We start from the raw sequence: 8,445 nt of genomic DNA on the forward strand, positions 1-8,445 counted from the left end.
TTTTTTAATTATCAAATTATGTAAATAAATTAAATGAATAAGAAAATTCTAAAAAATAATTTTAAAAAAAATTTACCGTCAAGATATTATATAAACTGTCGTTAAGGCCCTACTTTTGTGGAGTTCCAAAAAATCTGTAAACAATTTTTAAAAAACTGGTAATTAAGAGTTGATACTAAATTAAAGATATTTTTGTAAAAATGTATTACTTTATTTTCAAACAATATATATTTTAAAATTTTAGGTGTCTTTCAACTGTAATTTACACCATTAGTAGTTAATTATTAGATTTAATGAATATTGTTTTTTTAAAAATAAATTTTAATAGTTGATTTTGCATTGTAAAGTACAAGATTACTAAATTTTAAACAGATTTAAAAAATATTTTATATATTGAAAAGCTCAGTATATAATTTTTGTGTCTATTATATATAGTGACATTATTTGTTTATAATATAATGTGTCTATTAGCTTAGCTAGTTTGAGTGCTCTATTAATAATGCAAGAGACACATGTTTGATCCCTACTTGGACCATTTATTTTAAATTGATCCATATAAATCATACAGATAGTCGATCCGTGAAAAAATGAAGGGCATTTTGACCATTTCACTGTATTGCTGGGTGTCCCAACAAAAATGTTGGGTGTCCATAGAAGTTCCCTTGTTATTGGTTCCTACAACCTTTTTTATTGGCCCTTATAAACTTTAAAAACTCATGTAAAAGACTTTTTTATCCCTCTATTGAAATCCCGCCACCTCTTCCTCTTCTTCCTTCCCCTCCTTTATTTTTGGATATAACATAATCATGATTTTGTTGTATTGGAAATACGCATAATCGTGATTCCATTATAGATTTTGTACACGAAAACACATTTTCATTATTGATTTTGTACATGAAAACATGTTTCTATTTTACATTTTGTATGGACTTCCTATACAACAAAGAAAATATATTTCATTATAGTACGTACAAAATCCACAATGAAAACGTAGTTCTCTTGTAGTGCAGGATTCGTTGTGGTGTTGCTATTCCCCTCAATATAATAAAATCATAATTTTGTTGTGTTGTGAACGAAAACATAACATGATTTCGTTCTTATGTTTGGGGTGAAAAAAATACAACAAAATTGATATTTTATTGTATATTATACAACAGAATCACAAATTCTTATGTCGAAGGGGATACAAAAATGATTAAATAGTGAATCATGATTTTATTGTATATTTTATTTAACAAAATCATGATTTCATTAGAATAACATATTTGGAATAAAAAAGAGATCAATCCCTTGGTAAGGGCAAAAAAACAATTGGGATGAGACAAGTAACAACTCCCTTCAAAGTATAATAGAGTTCAGTCCAATAGGCTTAGCAAACTCAACAAGCAAAGAGATGTGGACGGAAAATAGAAGCAACACATGCTAAACATTAACTAGAGATAAATTCATGATAATGACATTTTTTTTAAATATTTTTCATCTTAAGTAAATTTATGAATGCTTCGTTCAAACAGATAAAACAAGCTAAAACGAGTTGTTATATTTTGTATTGTGTAACTTATATGATTTTTTTTAACTAAAAAGGATTTAAAAATCTCCAAAATCTATTGTTAATATTATTGGGCTAGTTTGTTTAAATTTATTTTTTAAAATAAATATTTTTTAAACAAAATAAACATTTTTAGTTTTATAGTATGTTTGTCTAAATTATTTTCATTTAAAATAAGTTGTTTTTTGATTTTTTTAAGAAACAAATCTATATGTTTCTTTAAAAAAATCTTATGTATAAAATACATATTTTAAAATTATTATTTTTTATCTTAAACAAACTACTTTTATAGCCTTGAGAGGTATTAGAGAGTGCATTAAGTAAAACAAACACTTTGATGAATCAATTGTATTTAGCTTAAAATTTACACACAACAAAGTATTTAGCTTAAAATTTTCTACTCACGTAGTTGGTATTTATTTATTTTATTTTTGAGCATCCAATTGATATGTCAAAACTTTTCAACAATTAAATCAGAGATTTATTACTTGAAAAAGAAATATCAAATCTTCATTTGGGCCGTAAATTTGTCACAACTTTTAAATGAGAATTCAAAGAGTGTTGTTAGGTGCACCCAGCATTATTGCTGGTGCACTCAGCAAAGCTCTTAAATGGCAAAATTGCCCCTACTTGTTTTTCTTCTTATGGATCAAGGTGATCCGTACGTTGATCCGTAAGACTTGATCCGTAAGTGTCTTACGGATCAACGTACGGATCAAGTTGATCCATAAGAAGAAAAACAATTTATTAATTAGTTTGTTATATATAGAAATCTATTTTTTTAGTTGAGATTCTTGTAATTGAAAACGATTATGCAATACATGAATTCAAACAGTACATTAACTTCAACATAGTCAAACGAAATTAAATTTCCATAAAATACTACAACTAACTAACTCATGCTAATTTTGCGACAAGGATAACTCGTCTTTCATTTGCGGTAAAGGTTTACTGAAAACAGCTAAAATTTCTATTGGCCCAATCTTTTTCCAGTAGTTAGACTCAATGAGTACCTTCATCACGTCCTCGTTGGTTTTGAGTTCAATTATTTCAAATTTTATAACTTTTTCTGAATACTCATGGTGACTTGGTTTCCGAAAAAACAATCGCGTTACCATTTGTGTTTCATCAACACCATAAGGGGGAATCCCACGAGGCGCAACTTGTTTGATCAAATCCTTCAGTTCATCCACGGTACATCCGGTGGGAATGTCAAAGTTTTTGGGATTTTTTCCTGTGAACGAGTAACCTACAAACTCATTTTGGCGTGACATGTTCCACCTCCCATTGTAATATAGCAGGGCATCATGAGTAGGGGTCATAGTAGTTTCAAGTAAGTTTAAAATACCATCTGGGGTTCTAGCAATGCTACATAATAACTCAATCGGACCAACAAACGAAAATTCATGATTACACATTAACATTGTGTTAACATCAGCATCATCTTTCAGTTGCATACATTGAAACCGAAATTGATTACCTGCATATGTGAAAGGCTGCCGGTAGTAAATTTCATCCAAAAATTGCTTGTCGGTTAGTTTAAGGGTATTGTGTATTCTGGTTTTTAACGTTTGAAAATCACACCCGTTAGGTACTCAAATGGGAACTGGAGTGGAAGCTTGGAAGGAAACACCACTGTCGTTGTGAACAATGGATCCATTTGGAAAAATAAAACCTAATGTGGAGTTCACAACTGTCTGACTGCTTGTCTCTCCCAAGAATGCCATAGTTTTTTGTAAGACTTGGGTTGATACTGAAACTTGTGCTTTCTTACAAGGTTAGGTTGTGCCATATATATAGATGAGTTTTAATATTAGTGTTGTATTTTTTAAAGATTGAAAATACGCATGCACATGCTTTCTGTATGTGTTGTCAACTACACGAATGACATGACATGCTTTAGCTTGCATCAGATCTGCATGTGTAGTCATGCTGTGCAGGGTCCTTTCACGCGCTTTATGTTAATGCAGACAACAATTTATCAAACACAGTTTTCCACAATGTGTAGTCAAGTCAGACAACGATATATCATACATTCTTTTTTAGAATTAAGTAATAATTTTGTTGTGGACGTAACAAATAAATTACATGTTCAAAACGATCAGGCATTTATAAATTACATGTTCAATCATCATTTAAGTCAACATAGTCTCTCTTGAACATCATGAAGCTCTTGTAATGCTGCATTCTGCTAATATATGGATTTGGCCATGACTTCGCATGCGGATGACAATTGCTAGACCATAACAATGATACAGGCGGTAAGGGACAACGTTCTTTTAAATAAACCTGTTGTGTATGCGAAAAAAATGTTAACTCAATCCTACAAAAGTCATTGCATAATCATAAAAAAACACTTCATATCTACAATGTACCTCAACAAAATGATTGTTATACACATGACCGATTCAAATTATACGATGCAATGAAGAATTTGTCAGCGATTGACTTCTAAGGGGAAAGAATGTCATGCTTTGTTGTTTAGACAAGGATACAACGATTACGTTATACCTTGATGCAATGACATGTCCTATGTCCATTATATCCATCCACTTATCCGTTGTCACCTGAATAAAACAAATATACACGTCAAACTTAATTTCAAACTAAAGTCTTAAAAATCAAATTCATAAATTACATACCTTGGTTAACCCATCAACAAGTAGTGACATCCTTAATTCCTTAAATCTCTCCGTGTCACCAAAGAGCTTAACATAGTCTTCTGAGAAATTGGCAAGTTCTTTAAGCAGATGGTTGCGGACCACCGACCAAGAGTCTTGACCCATACCTAATAAACCGGCAACCGACCGATATCCACAGTTACCATCTCCTTTGACATCAAAAATCTTATCAATGAAGTCATGCATAAATGGCTGAAACTGGTCCAACATGGGCATCATCATTCTTTGAATCGGTTGCTCAGAGGATGATGCAATACGTCTCATGGACGAATTGTTATTTTGTTGTGATTCAAAGGCATCTACATACTCCCAGTAAGATGGATCGCATTTTGTTGACCTTGGGTTCCTACTCGTAGTTTTCTTCGGTGCCCCCTTTGTGTTAACCTTTGCTGGAGGAGGACACATCGAATTCTGATCAGGGTGTGCAATTTCCCAAAGTTTACTTCTTAGAGTAAACTTGCCACAAACATCAAGTTCTTCGAATTTTTGGTATATTGTTTCCATTATGTCCTTGATGCCCACCTCGGGCTCAGATAACCCTTGGTATGAAAAACTGAGTCTCTTCCAGAACATATGAATTGAATCAAGTGGGATGCAACCACCAAGATATTTGGATAGCTCACAAGCACAAGGAAGACCAAGCGTGGTTCTCACCATGCAACCACAACTTGAGGGATTCTTGCCAGCATAGTGAACACGCTCAAATTCAGCAGCAATCTGATTTAAAACATACCTTGAAACCATTCCAAGCAGCCTCCTGTATAAGGTTTTTTGGAACACATGTCCAACGACATGTGTACTTGTTTCAAATGATGCTTTAATCTGTGTGTGCTGCAACATAATCATGTTGTTCATGGCATCCCACACACTACGTAAGTCTCCAATGCTATTTTGTAACAGTCTTTTTAAAGATGAGTGAGCAGATTCAACTCTACATTTCAAATACACAAATAAAAATAAACATATACGATAATACAATTCCATAAATTTTTCAACGTTAATAGAAATAGTTGAACAGTTTCATACCTGTTTGTTGCTGTGTTTCCTAAGTGCATCACCTTATTAGTCCAGGCGGAAACAAATTTTTCCTTGTGTGGTATTATCCATGTTTCCTTGACATAGTCAACAAATATTGGCCAAGGTGCGCAAGCTACTTCGAACTTCTTTAGGTATTCATCAAACTGTTGTTCTGAAGGACAATCAGTCAGAGATCCCCAACAATCCATGACATAATCCCAAGCATTTTTTTGCGCAATTAGTGATTTACATTTAGCCTTCACATTCTTGTTTATGTGAAAGATGCACAACAAATTTGTGCATTCAGGGAATACATCTTTCACTGCATTCATCAATGTTTGGTCTCTGTCAGTGACAATAACTCCAGGGAGGGCATCACGCTTTAAAAAAAGGCCTCGAAAGCGTTGTAAAGCCCATACCAAATTATTAACGCGTTCACCCTCCACATATGCAAAACCGGCAGAGAATGTCATCCCAGTCGGTGTCATCCCAACAAAATCGAGCAATGAGAGTCTATACCGGTTTGTTTTGTAGGTGTTGTCTATCAAAAACACCAAATTGCATGCGTTGAATAACTTCACTGAATCAGGGTGACACCAAAAGATATCACGAACCACGTCTTCATCCTTTATTCTGTGCCAATAAATATATTGATCACTTTCAAGAAGCTTCATCAGATGTTGCATTTCAAGATCGCTTCCTCTTATGGAAGAACGGAATGTACTTCTTGCATTGTATATCTGTTTAATAGTCGTACAACTATTGGCATTATGTTCCTTCAGAGTTAGCAGAATGTTTCTTGGCTTCACCATGGACTTCGTCATATCAGCAATAAGTGTCTTTTCAGCTTTAGTCAATCGCCTCGCATATGGATGTCCAACTAATGACTTGGCCAATTCATGATTATGCACTCCACAAATCAACTTCACCATCCAGCCTTCTCCTCCAGCCACTGGCTTGCAACGAAGCTTGAAGGGACACCCACATTTCCTAGTCCCAGTGTCTCTTCTGATAAATTCTTTTTTCCTACACTTATACTCGTCACTCCTTTCACAGCCAGTTAACACAAACGTACTTCTTCCTCTACTACCTGTGTTTGTGTCCGACATTAAAATCACCGCCACAAATCCGTTTTCATGAGCCACGGATCGAGCCCACCGCAAAACATCCTCTTGACACTCAAACACCTACAAAAACCACATAATTTAAGTTTTCTACCAATATTCATTTTATTAAATATGTGACAAGCATTAACATTATAACCTGAGAAGTCTTGAACGCTTCCGAACAATCAACATGTGGTTCATTCGCACCACATGATTCTGCATTTTCATAATCCATATCCGCTCGTTCAGACATTATTTCATACATCCACTCATCTTCATCCATCTAACCAAATCAAACAAAAAATGACCATACAAAAAAATTAGTAATTTAAAATAAAAAAGGAAAATTAATGGAAAAACAGATGCAAAAACAGCAAATACAAAAAATAATACACTTACGGATCAAGTTGATCCGGAACTTACGGATCAAGTTGATCCGGAACTTACGGATCAAGTTGATCCGTAAAAAGCTTACGGATCAACTTGATCCGTAAGCTTGTTAATGCTCTTCCGGATCAAGTTGATCCGTAAGAGGTTCTCGGATCAACTTGATCCGGAAGCCTCTTACGGATCAACTTGATCCGGAAGAGTATTAACAAGCTTACGGATCAAGTTGATCCGTAAAAAGCTTACAGATCAACTTGATCCGGAAGCCATCCGTACGTCCGCGACGCACAAACGCCATCTGCGTACCTTGTTTGCCGACACCGACCACCGCAAAGCTTCACACCGGAAACTTCACCTTCACCGCTGCACTCAACCTTGCTACCCCCACGAACCAGAGACAATGCCGCAGGAAAAAGTGGAAAACGAGAAGAAAGCTCTTTGAAAATGGAGTAAGAAGCTGTTCCGAAAAAAAATTTGGCATTTTAAGGAAGAAAGCTGATAGGAGCAATTTTGGCATTTTATATTTTTGCTGGGTGCACCAGCAAAAATGCTGGGTGCACCTAGCAACACTCATTCAAAGGGATGATGAAATTGGGTTGGGCTGGTTTTAGACCCAATCGTACGAGTTCTCTATATATAAACCCTATTTATCCCTAAAACCACCGCAATGGAAATTAGGGTTTTTGCTTCGAACCCTCTGAGCTGAACTTTTTTCTTTTCTCCATAATGTATGTTCTGAATCTCAATTTCAATTGTGACAGAAAAGCCATAGTTTATGTGTAGCCATTTTATTTTTCTCCCGAAACCCCTTTTTCTCTGTTTATTTGGGGGAATACTGTAGCAACTAAATCTTTTCTAAAAGATTCAATTTTGATTTCTGGGTTTGCTTTGTTTTGCAATTTTATGAAATGGGTGTTATGTTTAACTGTGATGAGCCCAACAGACCTGTAATGATTTTGCGGGTATGATCGCAATCATTAATGAACATCTAAGGGACTGAGTTAAGTTTGTAATGGTTCCCAGCTTTCCAATTGTTGTTGCTTGCCAATTGTACATGACTTTGTAATTTTTTTTTTAATATTTGAATTCAATAATTGTGTTGTTGTGGCAAATGCTCCAAATTTTGTGTTTGATTGCTCTAATTGTGTCAATGTGTTCGGGGATGTTTTAGTAAATTATTTATGAGCTGATGTTTTGATATCAATATAATTTAATAATTGAGGTTGAGGTTTGGAAACAATTGGCATTGAGTTGTTATTTATCAGAAGATCCAATTTTCTTGGTTGGTGGTTTCTTGAATTCTACTTTTGGTTTTAGGACATGGGGTATTGAAGTTTCGTTTGAATTATAAGTCAATGAGTTGAAATTATGAGTGAGTCTACCAGTACGTAAATTCTCAGGATTTGATAATCTTGGAATCAATCTTGTTTTGTTTTGTTTTTTTTTTTTTTTTTAACTTGTCTCTATACTTTATAGTAGCTGGATTTATGTATGTCGATTTAAGAGTCATCTTAATCAAGTGAATAATTTGGAGAAAATGAATCAATTTGATCTTCAAATAATTTTAAATGGTTCAAATTAATTTTAAAGTTCTTAAGAATTTGAGGATAAAATTGATTTTTTTAAAAAAATTTAAAAATCAAATTGAATTTTTTAAAAAAATTTAGGAATCAAATTTATTTATTTTTAAAAATTTAAAAATTAT

At 33.8% G+C, this 8,445-nt stretch overlaps 1 non-coding gene across 1 annotated transcript; it reads left to right on the forward strand.

The window, feature by feature from the left end:
* The first annotated feature begins 7,660 nt into the window (after positions 1–7,660).
* Positions 7,661–7,746, forward strand: LOC114377743. Its single transcript, XR_003659180.1, has one exon. It is a non-coding gene; the product is annotated as a small nucleolar RNA SNORD25 (small nucleolar RNA).
* Positions 7,747–8,445: the final 699 nt, after the last annotated feature.

The sequence above is a fragment of the Glycine soja genome, chromosome 11, assembly GCF_004193775.1.
Source record: "Glycine soja cultivar W05 chromosome 11, ASM419377v2, whole genome shotgun sequence".
Classification (NCBI taxonomy): Eukaryota; Viridiplantae; Streptophyta; class Magnoliopsida; order Fabales; family Fabaceae; genus Glycine; species Glycine soja.